Source organism: Mytilus galloprovincialis, chromosome 8 (assembly GCF_965363235.1).
Source record: "Mytilus galloprovincialis chromosome 8, xbMytGall1.hap1.1, whole genome shotgun sequence".
Classification (NCBI taxonomy): Eukaryota; Metazoa; Mollusca; class Bivalvia; order Mytilida; family Mytilidae; genus Mytilus; species Mytilus galloprovincialis.
In genome coordinates, this window is record NC_134845.1 from 79,481,527 (window position 1) to 79,501,916 (window position 20,390).

Below are 20,390 nucleotides of genomic sequence, written 5' to 3' on the forward strand. Positions count from 1 at the left end.
GCGTTTACTAGTAAACGGGAGATTTGAAGTTAACTAACGAAATATGTGCACTCGGCGTTAACTTGCGTTTACTTTATGTAATGCTTGGTCTGCACCCAACTGTACCTCATAAATCGCTAAAAAAAATCTAGACAAAACCCACAAACCAATATAATCGCGCAAACTCCAAAAAGGAATGAGATAGGGTGCTTAGACAGAGAAAGCGTCTCATGCTTTACATGCATTAGGTAGGGACTAAATGTATAATTTCAAAACACTACCCTAAGGACGGTAAATTGAACATCATGAACAAAACAAGGAGAGGGGGAACAAGTAATTTTTTTTTTTAGCGATAACAATATTCATTTAAGGTTTTGATTGTCATTTAAGCACTGATTTTCATTCTTCATTGCAGTAAATGCAACTTATGTGGGTAAGTAATTTTTTTTATTTCTCATGAAAATGATGGTTCTCGTATATTATTATAACGTAAGATTGACCCCCGGTAATATCGGCGTCCTGTACTTTGTAAATTTTAACGTGGTTTTGCCCAAGTTTAGTACTGACCACGAAAAGAATGATTGTTCTACTCTAGCATAAACATTGATTTGATAATATAGATAATTACCAGTAACGATTCGGCGTAAAATTTACAGTATTTACACGTAAAATGTCAAACTCTTGGTTAATATGTGACGGCCTGTCTGACGCACAAATGAACATGACAGATACATTTCCATTTGAACTTCATGAGGATGAAATTGACAAGTCAGTTACCCCAGTTTATAGTTACTATCTAAGAGAGTGTCTTCCAGAAAAAAAAAGAATCCCTCAGGTGTTTAAGCCAAAAAAAACTGCAATAAAAGATAATTGATACAAACCTGTATGACCCCCTGCAAGAACGACAGCTTGCAGAATAAAGAGAAACAGGTTGGAGGCTTGGATACGTGCCCTTTGCATTTTATATTATGGACATTTTGGGGAAAAAAGCCGAATTGTACCAAGTAGACTGGTATGATGATCCACATCAGTGGGGAGGTGAAGGTAACTAAGCCATATGTATAAACCTCACCATTGGTCAGCAACTTCTATACAAGATAACATTATTTATCACAACATGTGTGTTACAGGTTCAAGGGCTTACTAAAGACCTCTCCACATAAAGGGACTTCCCCACACTGTTTTCACTTGTTGAATCTGTGTGTGCAAACAATCCTACATCAGTCGACAATATTGATTATAAATGTAAATCTTCAGAGGCAGACAGAATGAACATTATCGAGGAATCTACAAGTTTTAAATCTGTTATTGACTCAGTAGATAATAAATTAATAGATACCAAAAACAACACACAATCACACGTGCAGTCAGACGTTCCAGCTTACATTATTACGGAGACTATAATGGCCACACAGGCTAAGATTTCAATTGGGTATGATGACTTAAATAGGCTTCAGTCTAGTTTTTTTGAAGCTTGAAATTACGATGAACAAAAAAAGAATGTAAAATGATTGCACGTTGTTATCTCTTCATTTGTTCCTATCAATTATATATTTGAAACAAAATCGGTGCACTCAATATGGTTCAACGTGTTTTTTCTTTTCTTTTTTTTTCATTCACCGATTGAGAAATGAAATCCGAGAAGAAACAAGACACTGAAAGGAGATGACTATATTTTGAAATATCATATATATATATATATATATATATATATATATATATATATATATATATATCCGATCCGATGGAAACATCTGTTGTAGGGTTGTCACTGACTCAGACGTACTTATGGATATAATTATTTTCTGTGACTGTATCTTACATTAATTTGTAGGATCCTTTACTATAGATAATTTATCTGATCTGTAACAATAACATCTTCATGCCTTATATATCATGTACTGCAGTACGCCGCTAGATTAAAACTGACGTGGAAAGGTAACACATGCCCACCGGAAGCTCTTTTTTGAGAGCCCAGGTGGGCGTGTGGTCTAGCGGGACGGCTGCAGTGCAGGCGATTTGGTGTCACGATATCACAGTAGCATGGGTTCGAATCCCGGCGAGGGAAGAACCAAAAATTTGCGAAAGCAAATTTACAGATCTAACATTGTTGGGTTGATGTTTAGACGAGTTGTATATACATTATGTACACAGCCATGTATCACCACCATTGATGGTGATCCGATGGAAACATCTGTTGTAGGGTTATCACTGACTCAGACGTACTTATGGATATAATTATTTTCTGTGACTGTATCTTACATTAATTTGTAGGATCCTTTACTATAGATAATTTATCTGATCTGTAACAATAACATCTTCATGCCTTATATATCATGTACTGCAGTACGCCGCTAGATTAAAACTGACGTGGAAAGGTAACACATGCCCACCGAAAGCTCTGTTTTGAGAGCCCAGGTGGTCGTGTGATCTAGCGGGACGGCTGCAGTGCAGGCGATTTGGTGTCACGATATCACAGTAGCATGGGTTCGAATCCCGGCGAGGGAAGAACCAAAAATTTGCGAAAGCAAATTTACAGATCTAACATGTTTGGGTTGATGTTTAGACGAGTTGTATATACATTATGTACACAGCCATGTATCGCCATCATTGATGGTGATCCGATGGAAACATCTGTTGTAGGGTTGTCACTGACTCAGACGTACTTATGGATATAATTATTTTCTGTGACTGTATCTTACATTAATTTGTAGGATCCTTTACTATAGATAATTTATCTGATCTGTAACAATAACATCTTCATGCCTTATATGTCATGTACTGCAGTACGCCGCTAGATTAAAACTGACGTGGAAAGGTAACACATGCCCATCGAAAGCTCTTTTTTGAGAGCCCAGGTGGTCGTGTGGTCTACCGGGACGGCTGCAGTGCAGGCGATTTGGTGTCACGATATCACAGTAGCATGGGTTCGAATCCCGGCGAGGGAAGAACCAAAAATTTGCGAAAGCAAATTTACAGATCTAACATTGTTGGGTTGATGGTTAGACGAGTTGTATATATATATATATATATATATATATATATATATATATATATATATATATATATATATATATATATATATATATAAAACTTGCCTTTATCAGCTGCTAAAACTATATTCTCTTTGTAATCCACACTTAAATCGAAAATATCTAGTTACATATTTGATTTTAATCCAAAACAGAACAATCACTAATCAACATTTTCTTCGTTTTTTGCATTAGGAATATACTTTCAACACGTGTTTATCCATTTTGGTACACAAAACGTATGTAAAGGTATTCACGGAACATATTTAGAGTAGTCCTTTCGCACGCCAAAATCCTGATACGCATACTCTGAGTCTTAATCTACTTGTAGCAATACCTGTTGACAATGTTTACCTTCAGCTGTACTATCTTTTTTTCTAGTGTTTAAGTTGAGCTACTGTTTAAAAGTGGCAACATGTAGGATAAATTTTAATGTAAAGAAAGTTTATTCATAAAACAATTTTCACAGTTGATGAAAATAAATCTTTTTTATTTGATTGTATTTGTTCACCTTTTTGACGTGTTAAACAATGTTTTCAGTAAGATGTAAGCCTCTAATAGTCCATTCTGTAAAATATTGTCCAATATTTTACAGAACGGGCTGTTATCGGCTTATATCCTTAACATAATTCAAAGAATGGGGAGGTTATAATGTGTCATGTAATAAATTACAATCCTTGTTATTTAATCTTAAAAATATTTAAAAAAATCTTCAGTGTAAGAAGCTTCATCTCAAGTGTAAATTTTGCGTTATTATCAGAACTGGGGCTCTTCCCCATACATTATGATATTATAAAGTCAATTGTTAAATACTGGACAGTATAGATTTGAAAATCATCAGTCTGAATTCAGTCTGCTGAAAGATGCTTGTATATGAGCTTCACAAATGTAAACAAAACTTCTTGGTTCTGGTAATTGGTTAAGAAATTGTTATTATATTATTTTGATATTAAACAAGAAGTAAAACATAATGGAAAATATAAATTTTTGAATATATCTAACAAATTTATTCACACTAAATATATTGACAATTGTTATGTTAGCCAAACAAATGCTTCTGATGGAAAAATGTTTAATTATTTAAAATTTAAACAAAATTTTGGCTTTTACAATTATCTATCTTTGGTAAAGAACTTTGTTTTTAGAAGAGCTATTTGTAAATAACGTATATCTGCTCATAAGCTGCAATTTGATTTTTTTTCGTTTTTCTAATATTCCACGAAATGGTAGAACTTGCCAAAAATGCTCCTCTAGCTGTGTTAAAGATAACATACATTTGTGAACTTCATGTTAAAAATTTAAGTCTGATAGAGATGATCTCTTTAACTTTGTTTTCCATACAATACCTAACTTTACTTTACTAAACAATCAGCAAAAATGTATGTATTTATTAAGCTGTGAAGACAATCAGGTTCTTAATGCTGTTAGAAAATTTATTCAAGTCAATATGAGTTAGATGAATTAATTTCTCATACAAATATATAATGGACAAAGGGTTTAATTATTTACAGTCTAATTGTATCGTGATTGTGTATGAAAATTCTATGTATCTATGCTAATCAGTGTTCTTTTCCTTATACTTGTATTCTCTATATGCTTCTTGTGTGTCCTTAATTGTAAATAAGCTATATCTTATCTTATACATGTATCAATCATAGATGAAAACGTCAACCAAGTTTATGCATTGGTTTTGAAGCCATAACTATGTTATTAAAACATATTAGAATGATACTAGACTAACCAAACTTAGAAAAATCCAAATCAATTGTTGTTAGACAGTGGTTGTTTACGGCTTTTGTACGAATTTAGAAGAAAAAATAATTATTCTTTGCAACAATCTTGAAGCAGCCTCTGCTTCTATTGGGTGATATTTGTTGATATTTTGCAAAAATATGATGCTTACAATATAAAAAAAAAAAACAAATAAAATTCAAACAAAAATCTTTGTTGTAATCGGGCAATGGTCATTTGTCATTGCATTTGTGTAAGGAAATTATACTTTTTTTCATGAAAAGAAATTTGAAAAAATGATAGTTGCCATGCATTTTTCAATCTGATAAGACTACTAATCAAAGAAGGCCATGTTTATATACATATCTATACTATTGAACGAGAAGACCTCATTTTGTGTGTCGCTTCTCTTCCTTTCACGATAAATTAATCAGCATGTCTCTGTGTTCTATAGGTAACATGCATAGTCGCATTTGTCATCCATTCATCAGATTGAGGTATTTTTGGAGAAAAACGACAAAAAAGGAGTCCGGATATTGATTCCGTTATCACACTGACTTTTAGTCATAGATAAAACTTCCCGTTTGAAACATGCACTAGTACAACCAATCGTATGAGACAAAAATGAAAAATAAATAAGCCAATCAGAGCGTTCTCCATATCATAGTGTTTAGATCGCAAAAACCACAACTATTATACCTCCTTAGAGAGGACAATTATTTTTCGTGTTTATCTACATGTAAACTACGATTATACTACTTTAATATATATATAGTCTCTTTGTATTCTGTCTACTGTCTCTTTTAAATGTTTACTATTTAAGGGGTCATACAAGTTAAAATAAGCAAAACATGTGGAAACAAGAATGTGTCCATAGTACACGGATGCCACATCGGTACTATATTAACTAAGTTTCGAGTTGATTGGACTTCAACTTCATCAAAAACTACCTCGACCAAAAACTTTAACCTGAAGCAGGACAGACGGACGGAGGAACGAAAGAACGAACGAACGAACGAACGCACGGATGCACAGACTAGAAAACATAATGCCAATAAATGGGGCATACAAATTTATTGTTGAAAGTGGCAGTAGTGATTTGGCAAAAATGAAAGTAGGGTAGAGATCAGAGGATGGCAGGACCTTTTTCGGGACGTCCGGATCGGGAGTTTATAAGGGAATCGGGAATATATTTTTCGATTTCGAAGTTTCGGGATATGAATTTCTTTCAAATTCTGCATCTCGGGATTTTATGCTTTTAAGCCCGGGATTGCAGGAGCAGGACCCTCCGACCATCCCTCAAATTAGCCTTAGTCGGTCTGAGTCATTTATACAAGATTCATATCCTACCATTGGCATGCTAATAAGGCTTTCAAAAGAAAAAGAACTGATGGATTGTCCTAGAAGCATATTTTATTAGACTAATAATGGTCTATATATAAGCAGTTACATTGATATCATGTTTAAAGCGGTGCAAATTTTATATTTAATTTAACTTTTACCTAAATATGCATTGTAGCGAAGGAGAAGACTAATTGTGGTCTAAGGCCAGAAACACGAAAATAATTGAATCTAACAGAAAGGAAACACATATCGGACTTTGGAAAAAGGGAGAGGGCTTTTGATACCTTTTATGGAATTCTCCATACATAATATCTTTTACAAAAAAATCATCCTTCAACAGTTCACAAGCTGTATATGTCCGCGATTTCGCGGGTGTGTTCTAGTACATATATAAATGCCTAAAAATGTAACTTTAACACATGAATGAGTGTTATATAAATAGCTGTTATATTTTATATATTCTCGAAACACAAACAAATAAGCTTCATCAGGCACTGGCAGCCACCCTGTTGAAAAAATGAATGCTATAAAGATTTTTTTGCTGCTTAATGTACATTTCTTAAATATGTTTTTGAATTTTATTGTACATTGCGATTCTTACACAATAACTAGTCTTTTGAACAGATGAAACCCACCAGATGTATACATAACAGTGTTCTAAAACGACGACGGAACGTTCAGATAACAAGTTCCACGAGGGAGCAACTAGCTAGAATTTTACATTTGTGATTGTTATGATGTTGATCATTATAGGATAATGTATACACTTGATAACACTCAGTTTAAATAACAACGTCGAATTAAAATTTCTAAGAAAACACGGGCTGCAGTATGTAAATGAATATCGAATACGTTGACTCTTGTTTCTTTTTTAGAGTTGAAAAAGAGTGCAACTACCTTGGGGCTGCAGAATAGAAGATACCACACTTTGTAGATAAGGAGAAGGTGTGCAGTGAATAGCAATTCTGCGTGATTATCAGAAAAAGAGTTCAATATCAATAACTTTTATTTCATTTGTTTAACACTTTTTGTTTTACTGATTATTAATCATCGTATATATTCTAAGTTAAGTGATTTGATATATCCTCGAATAACACCCAAAGATAACCAAATATACATATGTTGTAATTCACTTGTTTCTATTTCTTACATATTTGGAGGTAGCACTTAATATCATATATATTCAGTATTTATTTTTTGTTTATCATGTTATATATTGCTAACGTACGAATCAAATACAAAACAAATATTGACTGGAATGCAATGAATAAACCTGATTGTTTTATTCTATTAAGGGAAATGTACAATGGGAACAACTTTTTTTCTCTGACAGCTCAAGATGAGAGTTTCGAAAACATTTACATAATTGTTCTAAATTTAAACTTAAATTATTAGCCGCTTCTGAAAACTTATTGTAATACGTACAATATCGTATCTATTCTGAACATGTATATTAGAATAAGAAAATGAATTGGTTGTTAATCGTGGTTGTCTATTTTGAACATTGATGTAATGATCTTAATGAAATAATTATTTTTCAAGCAGCAGACAACATCCGGGAAGTAGTACATAACGTAATGACTCTTTCAATTTATTGGCCGCATTTTGTTTTGAGAAATTAAGTCAAAGTTAATACACAAAAAAAAACAATTCACTAAGATATAGATGTCTAATGTATATTCCAAAAGGGAAGCCAAAAAACCTGACCGAATGGCGATTGTGCTTTAAACCTTGTTTTAAAGCTGGCTAAACTTTTCATTTTGTAGGATAATTGTCTCTTTTTTTTTCGTTATTTTGACATACTTGTGCTAGCAGCCCAAAATGCATATTGTTTTTTTTCCCTTGACATAATTGACCCGATAGAAAAGAAAGAGTTTGATAAATATTTATTGAAATGTTAAGTAAATAGAGTTCTCTTTTCTGTACCGATTTATTCTTATTAACATGTAATTTATTATATTGAATAAAATATAACAAATAATAACAGCCTGTTTTGGTCTACATTATCAATGTGTATCTTTGGTGACAGTGCACATGGGTTTCGATTTAACTTTTTGCCCGTTGTCAATCATAGCACATATATTCGATAATTTGAATGATTGTTTTAGAAAGGATTGTTTGAATTTGACAATTCTTCTATGCAGAGATTAGCTTCCTAGTACCAAAAGGTATTTACATTGACGGATATATAATTCAGATCATTTGGAATAAACGGATATTTTGGGTGTGGGAACATTATGCACATACGATAGCATAACAATACATCACACAGTCGATTAACTCTACAGTGTTTTTTGGTTTTATATTGTTGGTTTTCAAGTGTTAACAGTTTTGTCTTACAGAATCTTACCTTAAATAACAGATATTTTATTTGTATTTTCTATATGTATGTTAAAGTATTTCATTCATATGATGTAAGTTCTCAGCAACAATATGGACAGTTGTTGTTTGTTTTATTTGTACACACTTTACATGAAGAAAAAAACATGAAGTGGTTAGAACATACAAATATTAACACCATAACAAACACAATTCCATTTGAATACTATGTATGTTATTGTCATGGTTAAGAAATGCAAATAATAACATCATAACAAACTTAATTCTAAATTTTACATTCTTGTACGTGTCTATAACAGGAATGTGTCCAAAGTACACGGATGCCCCACTCGCACTATCATTGTCTATGTGCATAGAACCGTGAAATTATGGTAAAACACAATTTTGTCATCCAGATTAGAAAGATCGTATCATAGGGAACATGTGTTCTGAGTTTTAAGTATATTGGACTTCAACTTCAAGAAAAACTACATAGACCAAAAACTTTAACCTGTAACTTGCACTATTATTTTCTCTGTTCAGTGGAGCGTGAAATTCTGGTCCAAAATCTAATTTGGAATTTTAATTAGAAAGATCCTCCATTTCTAGAAAAGACTAGTAACAATAAGAAACGTATGATTTGATTTTACCCTAAACTTACCGGATTACCAGACTTGTTAAGAGCATCCATCATCACATAAGCCTGTTTTATATAGTCTCATATCATAGGGAACATTTGTAGTAAGTTTCAAGTTGATTGGACTTCAACTTCATCAAAAACTGACTTGACTAAAAACTTTAACCTGAAGCGGGACAGACGGACATACGGACGAACAAACGGACGAACAGACGAACGAACGGACAAAGAGACGAACGAACGGACGAATAGACGGACGTACCCACAGATCAGAATAATAATGCCCCTCTATTATCATAGGTGGGGCACAATAAAACAAATCTATTTTATTTGAAAAAAATTACCGGACAGTGTGATAATATAAACGTCACATTAAATACGCCACTGTGTTTGTACTCTATTCCTGTCACGTTATACATTCATTTTAGCAGTATTTTAACATTGCCATATAGGCGAGAGGTTCGACAAGCCATACAACCAGGATTATCTCCCTATTTCGTCTTAATTGTACCAAGTCTGGCAGTTTTTTTTTTGTTGCTGTTCAGTGTTTCTGTTGTTTCTCAGAAATGTCGGTCAAATTTGAGTTAAATCAATGTTTATCATTAAGTTAACTACGTAACAAGTAGTTAGCTACTGTTCACTTTTGTGCTTGTTATTGAAAGTATGACTTTGAATATTATTTTGTTCATATAGAGTTTCACACTTTAATATAAACATCAGTTGTTGACATGATATTGGTTATCCTTCTCTGATATGTTTCATCATGGTATGGTACTATACCCTAACGGGAGGAATTTTGCATAATTTTCATATGATGAAGACATTATCTTTCAATCTGCTTTTGAAATTCAAGTCTGAAGCTGGTATGTCAGTAACAGCTAGTTGTCTTTCGTCAATTTATGTATCATTGTCATTTTCGCATAGTTTGGTCTGTTACCTATTCTGACAACAAACTTCTTTTAAACTGAATTATACTGTGTGTATTGTTGTTTGTTTTCTAAATTCTACATTAAACGGTATAGGGGGGGGGTAGAGTTATCACAAAACATGTTTAACCCCGCCGCGTATTCGCACATGTCTTAAATCTGGAGCCTCTGGCCTTTGTAAGTCTTGTATATGTTTTTTTTTTTTATTTTTGTTCATTTACATGTTTCGGAGTTTGATGCGAATTCCATTTTCACAGGCTGGTAAACAATTTTGATTAGGCGCCAGCTTAAATCCCCCTCGAATTTCCTTTCCTTCAGCTTACGGATATTCCATGATGGCGTGATGGCGTCTGTAAAATTTACGAAGGGATGATTTCAACTTCACTGTTTCGAACTTTTAGTATAATACCTTCCTTTTGAGCAGCAACCCTCTATCAAGGAAATTATGATAGGAAATACAGGCCCGAGAATATTTCAGACTATACTTTTTCTTTATGTTTATTTTTTGTACATAAATTAGGCTGTTTGTTTTATCGTTTGAATAGTGTGTGCTTTGCTCATTGTTGAAGATCGCAAGGTGATCTATAATTGTTAATTTCTGTGGCATTTGGTCAATTGTGGAGAGTTGTCTCTATGGCAATCCTAACTCATCTTCGTTTTCATAGTGGGAGATATTATGGGAAATAATTGTGCAAATCGTGATAAAAGCATGAAATTTGGTATAAAGGTTGAATAAATGATAATAAAAAAAATCAGCTGCTGGCAATACAAAATTCCATTTTTTCAAGATGACCACCGTTTATGTTGTAGATAGCTTTATATCCAATTGGCTACATTTCATAAATTCTTGAAAGTTGTGTTATAGGTATAACCCAATGTAAGTTTTGATAAAATGTAAATTGCAGTTCCCAAAGTACGACGAAACAACACATAAATGAAAAAGAAGAGTGACTTCCGGTTTCACAATGGTGGCAAAAACTTTGAAAATGTATTTTTTTTTTAATTTCCATCAACTTAACAAGTGATATCTATTCTCTGTTAGGTTTAAATGCCTTGTTTGGTTATACAGACAGGTTGAATATCTTATAATTATCTGACAGTTGCCAATACAAAAACCAGTACAAGGAAGGCGAGAACGGTAGTATTTATAGATACCAACACGGCAGGATTTTTGTCTCCGCCTTTTTAAAAGTTCATGACACTAGGATGCAACGGCACCCAAAGAAGTCCATTTTGGTTTCCGACTGTCAATTACTTTTCTTTCATCCAACCCCAGTGTAAATGACCTTGTACATGTGCCTGTCGATTACATGAATCAGGCTGATCCCAAACATGTCCTCCTTGATATGCTCCTCTTTTGATGTGCTCTGGAAAAGAATCTCTTGTAAGCGGAATTTCATTACAATGCCGCTGTTTCCTGGAAAAAAGTTCACATCGTACCTCATTAACAGCAAATGTTGGTGTTGTTCTGTCGTACATGATACAAACAAATGCTTCTATGATGTCCATGTCTGTGTCTTCATATTTAAGCGAAAACAAAATCGTTCGTTACATCTGGAAATACTGCCCATGTCAGCCGAGCTGACCTCTTTCTTTTCCCTCGAAAATCCGACAAAGTGTCACATCTACTGAATGCATGGAAGAAAGGAAGAGCAGCTACACGCAAACGCATTTGATATGTTACGTACAGGAAGTCTGTATCCCTTTTAAAACCTATCCACAATTTGTTCCACCTAATGTTGCGAGTGCTGTAATTCGTAATACTATTACATCTGTGTCAGTAATACCTGTAATTACTTTTTCAACAATTTTCATAATCATGCCGAACATGGACAAGCATTTGTGTATCTAATTCTTCGTGATTTCATGGGGATAGCTGGGAAGAATCCTTATTGCAATTGCAAAGAATATTTTCACCAAGAGAAACATACACATTTTATTACTAGTAGTCACTAAAGAAGCAATTATTTCGTTTCGTTGTCAACTTCACAGAGAAAAATACTCCAAACCCTTGGTGTTCTACCAGAACCAACACCTTCTAGCACTAGAACCTCGCCTTTGTCTTGTCACAGCCGTTAAATTATTTATTTAGTAAACATCAGATACAAGGTATACTCTTGAATACTTATCGATGTAAGATTCTATGTAATGCAGTTTTTCATCATTTGCATAATTTTTAAATAGTTTTGCCAAACTTGTTTGCCTGGAATTAATCATTGCTGCCCCACCTACGATAAATGCGTCAGAATTTGGATCAGCACATCGCAGAATGATTCAAGTATACTCATTTGCAGCGATTTAATACCACTTTTTAAAGTGACATCCTGAGACAAAGACGTAGGAGCAGTTTGGTTTTTATGGATAAAGAAATATTCCAAGTCAAACTGTCTACTCTGACAAGAAATGAAAAGTCTAGAACAGATCGATATCTCAATCACTTTTAATGTTATTTATAATGTAGCTTTGTTTTTGACAAAGACGTTTCCAGTTACATTTCACGGCCATAATGGGAAGTTGTTCTTTTTGATCCGGTTATAAATAGCAGGTTTTCCTTCGTTTTGCATTTGCTTCAAAGGGTGTTATCATTGTTTGTACCAATATCTTGTTTATAAACATATTATACATGCTTCCAAATCAACAATATCCTTAATAGAGTAAAAAATATTAATTATCTGGCGACTCTTCTAAAAATGGATTTTCAAACTCGTTCATCACTTTAGAAAGCCTTTTCGTATACTTTAAAGCTAGTAGTCTGCATTATGTCGTACATCTGTTGTAGAATAACTCAAAACACTAGATCTTTCAAATCCATTTTCTAGTTTACTGACGTCTTGTCCAGCTACCATCTATTTGCTTAAAAGGGATCTTCTGTTAAACCTATGGCACCAATATCGTCCTTATTCTGTTTTTGTGACTGATCTATTGTGTTATAAGAAAACAAATGCTAGTCTTACGTACAGTGAAATTATCATTTTCAATTATATTGCCAGCTGTTGGTGATGTTCGGGAAGGAAACCCATATCTCGAAGATCGATCGATTATGATCGTGCATAATTTACACGATTAAAACCCACAAAATTACGGTATCATGGTTTATAAGGACTGTTTGTAAAGTACGAAATCTATCTCATGAAATGAGCATACTACCAAAAGCACAAGAAGTTCTAAGTTTATAATTGAACACGAGGAATTAAACTGTGGTCGAGGTGGCTCCATATCCTTACACTAGTCTATCAAATCATTGAACGACACAGAGTCGTGACATAATTATGTTTCCTGCGTTTAACTTCCATAAGCCGACATTCACAATTCAAGCAAATAACATGCAGTTATTTGTGCGCGTACACAAGGTACATTTAACATACATATACAAAGAATCTGCCATTTTAGGTGTTGCAATATCGACTTTAGTAGGGTCACATGTCCATCCACTTTCATGCAATATATCATCCAAAATTTCAAAACAAATCATTTCAATGTGCAATCCACCAAACATGACGATAAATTTATCTTCCCCGTACAAATAAGGCCATTACCAAAAGTGGCTGATCTGCAGTTGCAATTGATGTTTCGCCGGAATTAACCACATTTTTCGCCTTATCCATCGAATACCTGATCATTGCAACTTAATGTGGGTGTTTTAAAAAGTGGCATCATAAAAGTTACACTTACTTGAACAGCTCAAAAAAAGCCTCGATTTTTTTAATTATAAGATGATCTACGATTTATACCAGTGTGCCTTGGTAGTGCATAAAATCGTTTTTATGTCTATACATAGTTTGCACATGCGCAATATTGTTAAATTCATTCATTATATAAATGAAATTTACCAAAAACAAAAACAACATTCGGTTGAGGGGAGGGGAGGGGGCATATTATAATTATAACTAACAAGAAAGAGAGTAAAGTAGTTCTTATATCTCTTCTTATTGTACACATAAGAGTTCGAATCCTTGCCCCGCCTATATGCTTGTAAGACTCGCAACCTTTCTAAAAGCACTTGGTCATGAGGGGATCTACTTTCAACTTTTTCTTCTGCTTTTCCTGGTGCTCTTCGATAGGAATTAGTTTAAACAGGAACCAATGGCAGTTGTATTTTACTTCCTCCGAAATTCTTGTGCCAATTTGAAACAAACTTTCTATTTGGCAATAGTAATAGTTTTATCCAGACACAGGTGACAAGCTCATTTGAGCCTCTGGTATACTATGTGTGTATGTCTATGAGCACATATTAAAAATCTTGTAGATTTGGACATGATGTAGTCAATCGGCTATAGTACTGTACTAGTATATATATATAGGCTTTTTAGAGGTGTTTTACGGACATGACTTACTTCCTCGCCTCCTTTTTATGCAATTAATTTATAAAATCATCTTTCATGTTTTAATAAGTGTTCAATAACATAAGTTATCTAACTTAAAAATTAATAAAAAGAAAAGAGCTTAAATTTCATTCAAATCGATAAATAAATAGCGACAAGCGAATTTTTTTTATGTTTTATGACATATAGTAAAACCTGTATAAACCGGCCGGCTACGGGACTATGCAAAAGGGCCGGTTTGGGCAGTGAGCCGGTTTATTCAGATTTCCTTTTGACCGGAAGGGAATGAATTCAGACATCCGATATATCGCATGTAAACGTTTTTTCTGATTGTAAATTATAAACTGAAAAATTCAAATACAAAACACAACACCGAAATAACGTATGATTTTGTTTTGAATCTTCATATTTATTGGTTATAGTAATTTAATTTATATAAGAAGCTGGTTTTTCTTCGAATTAAAAAAAAATAATTTCACCGTGTTTTACATATCCTCGTTTGTCGTCATATATCAAATAGACATCGGTAGCATCAGTCTCCGACTTGTCAATTTCACTTTCACTTCGTTTTTCATCATTTGCATTATAATACTCGCGTGGTTTGGATTGTGATACGATATTTTCGATTTACTTCCATGATCCGTAACTTGAAACGTTGGTATGGCCGATTATAAAGCCAGAATATCAGATCCAGAGAAAACCACAGCCGTTAGTGAATTCCAAATTCCAAAAACTCAAACAAATGTAAAAAGTTCTTGGTATGGCAAATTATAATCGCAAGTTTGTTCCCAACTTCTCTAGAATTGCCACACCTTTGAATGCTCTATTGACTAAAGAAAATAAAAAGTTAGTCTGGACAGAAGAATGTCAAAGATCCTTTGAAAATTTAAAGCAAAAACTCTTAGAAGCTCCAATTTTAGCTTTCCCTAAAAGTAATGAACCTTTTACCTTAACTTGTGATGCTTCTGACACTGCCATTGGTTATGTTTTAAGTCAAAAAGATTGTGAGGGAAATGAGCATTCTATTGCATATGGGGGCAGGTCTTTAAAATCTTGTGAGCGCAACTGGACAACCACAGAAAAAGAGTGTCTAGCAATTATTTGTGGTATACAAGCATACCACCCATATTTATCAAGTGCAAGATTTACTGTTCAAACCAATCATAAAGCATTATGTTGGTTAAACAATGTTCAAAATCCTAGCGCGCGTATTAGCAGATGGGCTTTAGCATTGCAACCATATACATTTGATGTAATTTACAAAAAAGGCAAGACAAATTAAGTGGCTGACGCTCTCAGCAGGCGCGAATACAATAAAACTAATGAAAAAGATTCTTTCCTTACAGAATCTGGACAAATGAAGGAAGATATATTCTTTATTTCAGAGGATCAACAATTTTCAAATGAGAATAAAACAGAAGGTCCAAGATCACATGAGGTAGACATAGAAACCAGTGATGACCACACTACTAAAATTTCTTCTGTTTCAGAAATAGAGAATTGTTCCAAACAATTTCCAAGTTACTCAGATGAAAGAATTTATTTTGAATTCATTTATCCAGATGATCCAGTAGCTTTTGTTGCACCTGTAACTGAAGAAGATATTGACGAAGCAGTCAATGACAAAGAAGATTTATTTCAGATGCAGACAGATTGTCTAGATGTTAAACCAATTTTAGAATACCTCTTAACTGATGATTTGCCTGATCAGGACAAAATAGCAAGAAAAGCAGTTTTTGAATCTGAGCGCTACCAAATATTAAGTGGTATTTTGTTTCATTTTGATCAGCGCAGATCCAAGAAACTTGATTAAAACCAAAAGTATACAAAACAGCTTTGTATACCTAAAGTTTTACGCAATGATGTTCTGCGCTCTCATCATGATTCTCTTGCAGGAGGCGATCATTAAGGCGTAGATAAGGTGCACGAATCAATACGTTTGAAATATTGTTGGCCAACCAAATATGCTGATGTAGAAACGTATGTGAAAACTTGCAATCGCTGCCAAATGGCAAAGCACAATTATAACAAATTTAACCCACCTTTAGGTACACTGCCACCTGTCAAAAGATTTGAAAGATGGAATTGACTTTCTAGGACCCCTCACAAAAAGTCCTGATGATTATTCCTATGTGCTGCTGCTCATTGATGCATTTAGTCGCTGTACTGAAGCCTTTCCTCTGAGAACTCAGGGAGCAAAAGAGATAGCAAAAGTTATTTATGACCAAATCCTTTGTCGCTATGTTGCACCAATAATTTTATTTTCGGATAGAGGTCGATCTTTTATGTCCCATAATGTTAATGAGCTATGTGAACATTTTCAACTTACTCAACACCATACGTCATCATATCACCCACAAACAGCGCCAAAAATCTACTATAGCGCAAACTATTCGTACTTATTGTGGTAAGGATCAAAATGTATGGCCCATTTATTTGCAAAGTGTCATGATGGCAATAAGAAAATCTCCGGCATCAAATACAATTGAATTTTCACCTTATTATATGGTCTTTGGCCAAGAAATGAAACAAGACAACTTAAGTCAAGCAACTAAAGATCATATACAAGAAATTCAGTCAAACCTTGAAATTGTCCATGAAATTGCAAAAGAAAATGACAAACGTCATAAAGCATATGACAAAGAGAGACATGATCAAAAAGCAAAAATACCAGATTTTGAAGCTGGTGATTTGGTACTCAAAGCCATCAATTAAGTCCCTGTTGGTGTGTTTCGAAAATTATATGACAAATTTGAAGGTCCTTACCGCATTCAGTACGTTGGTCAAAATTATACTTATAAATTGATAGACACAAGAAATAATAAGCCTCACAAGTCTATGATACATGTAAATGCCTGTCTTTGAAGCATTATAATAATTCTGAAGTCCTTAGAGCTCAGGAGGAAATTGATGAAGGTGATGAAGTCTCATCAGAAGGAGAAATAGATGATGATGCTGAAAATTCACAGGCTAAGAAGCATACCCCAGTCTCAACAAACAAGAGATATTGGTAAAAATAAAAAAAAGTATGATTTTTAAATTGCAATTAAGGGTAAATTTAGAAATGGAAAAAGATCAATCCGTATTGATTGGCATGATGGAACAAGAACGTGGGAACCAAATGAAAGCTTTGATAGTGATACTCTTGCATATAATGATTAAAAATTTACAAAGCATGGAAGTAAAAAAACGTACACTCTTCAAAAGAAAAAGACATTAGAAAAAATTATTTATGAGTATACAGGAATATGAAATTTTTTTTTTATAAAGATATAAAGAGAAATATTCAAAAAGAAATCAATAAAAAGGACCAACCAGCAAATTTACTTTGTACCGGATCGTCTAGAATAGACGATACTAAGTAGATAAGGAAAAAAATATATCAGTGTAAAAATTTGCACAACGGTACTGATATAAGATGTTATTATACGAAAATGTTGTTAATAAATCGTGTTGACAAATATTTCGGCTCAACAAATGGCCTTCTTCAAGTGTCACACGTTTTAACAATACTGATACATAATGTATAAGGTGTAAAAATAGATCAGTAATAACACACGTAAGTTTTGGTCGATTGATTTTAATCCAAAATCCTGAATATCATAATAGAAACAAAACACTATGATTCAATATACGTGACTGTGTATATTAACAATTAAAATGAGTGAAAAACAAAACTGTTAGTATTTCCTTTTGATGCCGTTTGGATGGTGTACATTAAGTTACTTTATCAAAAAGCTTTCTTGAACCTGTCGCTGGGCATCACTCCAGTAAATGTTCTGTTCAATCACTAGAACGTGCATGCGGTTAAAGTCATCAAGTTTGTGACCTGACTGTCTGAAGTGCTGAGAAACTGTGAGAAGTGGCTTCTGAAAGATCTCACTCCTATGGTCATTGAGGCGTTTTTGGAAAGGCTGCTTTGACTCACCAACATATTGGAGGCCACAAACCGAACATTCTAGTATGTAAATAACATTCATACTTTTGCAGGTAACATTGCAAAATGTCTTATAGTTATTTTCGGTTGCCTTACTGTAAAATGTTGATGAATGCTGCATCTGTAGGCAGCATATGCAGCGTTTTTCTTCACACGAACGACATTCTCTTGAAGTACTTCTATTATCAGACACTTCAGCCCGCACTAGCAGGTTTCGCAGGCCATTAGGTTGCATACAAGCTATCATGGGATGCTCGGGAAAAAACTTGGATAGTTTGGAATTCTTTGAGATACTTTGATGTATGTTGTTGGCATGAGTGATAAAAATATCTAACTCCTCGTCGCTTTTATTCCATTTCATATCCACATCATCTATAAATCTAAACCAGGAAAGCGGTTTTTCGATGGAAGATTCAAGGAGTTGTTTATCTAATTTTCCCATAAATATGTTGGAATATGATGGAGCCATTTTTTTGCCCATGGCAGTTCCATTAACTGGCAAATAATGATCTCCATCAAAAGTGAAGTTGTTTTTCTTAAGAACCAGCGTGAGCATTTTGACCAGGCATTCAGTAGGTGGATATTTCACTGGTCTGGAATTCCAAAATTCTTTACACGCATCGATGCCATCTGCATGTGGAATATTAGTGTAGAGGGAGGTGACATCCATGGAAACAAGAGTCGTGTCGGAGGGGAACGGATTTAAGGCCTGCATTTTTCTACGATAATCGGTTGTATCTTTGATGTGAGATGGTAAGTCTTCAACATGTTGACGAAGATGGAAGTCAACGAATTCCGATATTTTTTCCGTCGGATGACGTTCGGTGAAACTATAGGTCTTCCTGGGTTAATGATCTTATGAAGTTAAGGTAAAAGATAAAATCTGCCCGGTTTTGGATTTTCTGGTATCAAATCTTCAAGAGTTTTGTCATCGATGGAACCATCGTCATGCATTTCTACTAAACTCAGTTATTTCTCTGCTTAAAGATGTTGTAGGATCAGAGTCTAGTTTTTGGTAGAACCTCGCATCGCCAAGTTGTCGTTCTGTCCTCTACCTGCTCCTGTCAATGACACTAAATTGTTTGAAGACCTTGACAATTTTGCCAGAAGTATACGTATTAAGAAATATTTCACGTCGAAGGAGGATAACATAATAAGCTCGGATAGGGACTCAGAAATTTCGAGAACAACTACAAATTTATCAAAAAGAGTTCTTGGATCCCTAAACCGAGCAAAAATGCTACCATGGAATCATTTATTGATAACTTGAAGTCGGACATTATTAGAAATACTAAAAATTACAATAAACCTTTTGACAATCTTACCAATGAAGAACGGACTGCACTGAAAAACTTACGATCTAACAATAATATCGTCATTAAACCTGCAGACACAGGCAGTGCAGTGGTTGCCATGGATATCTCTGCCTATAATCAAGAGCCTGAACGACAGTTTTCTCATTGGCAAGCATACCACATGTTTGTGTTTTTTTTTTATATTGCTTACCATTTTATGAAAGAAGAAAGCTAAATAAATCAATTTTATTTTGATAATTGTCTGATTCTGATTCAACGGATAACAAAATGAAACGAAAATGAACTTCAGTCTGATAGTGTTTTTTTTTATTACAAAAAGAACTTCCGAATAAACAAGTCATAGTTTAATCACATTTGTGAGATATGCTTTAGTATTCTTTTTTTTCTAAAGGAGTCAGTCAATTTTTCCAAAAATGTTAATGAGGATGTGGATGGGGATGAACAATATGATATTGATTTTCATAAAATTACTCCTGAGGAAATTGAGAATATTCCAAAATCGTCAATTACAGCCGACAAATTTCTGGCTGTTCTGTTTAAAAACAATAAAGCCTCTTAGTGTGATAATGTTGTAAACGAACATATAAAAAAATGATGTTAATTTTATGTTGCCGATATACTGTAAACTGTTTAATATAATGTACGATACCAAGCTCGTGGTCAGAAGGTATTACAATGCTTGTTAAAATAAAAATAAAGATAAAAAATATAATCCAAGGTCATATAGATCTATCACATTAGAGTCTTGTCTGCTGGGTTAGACTTTTTTAACTGCTATCTTGAATGAAAGACTTTCAAATTGTCAGATGAAATAGGATTAATAACAGAAGCTCAAACAGGTTTTAGA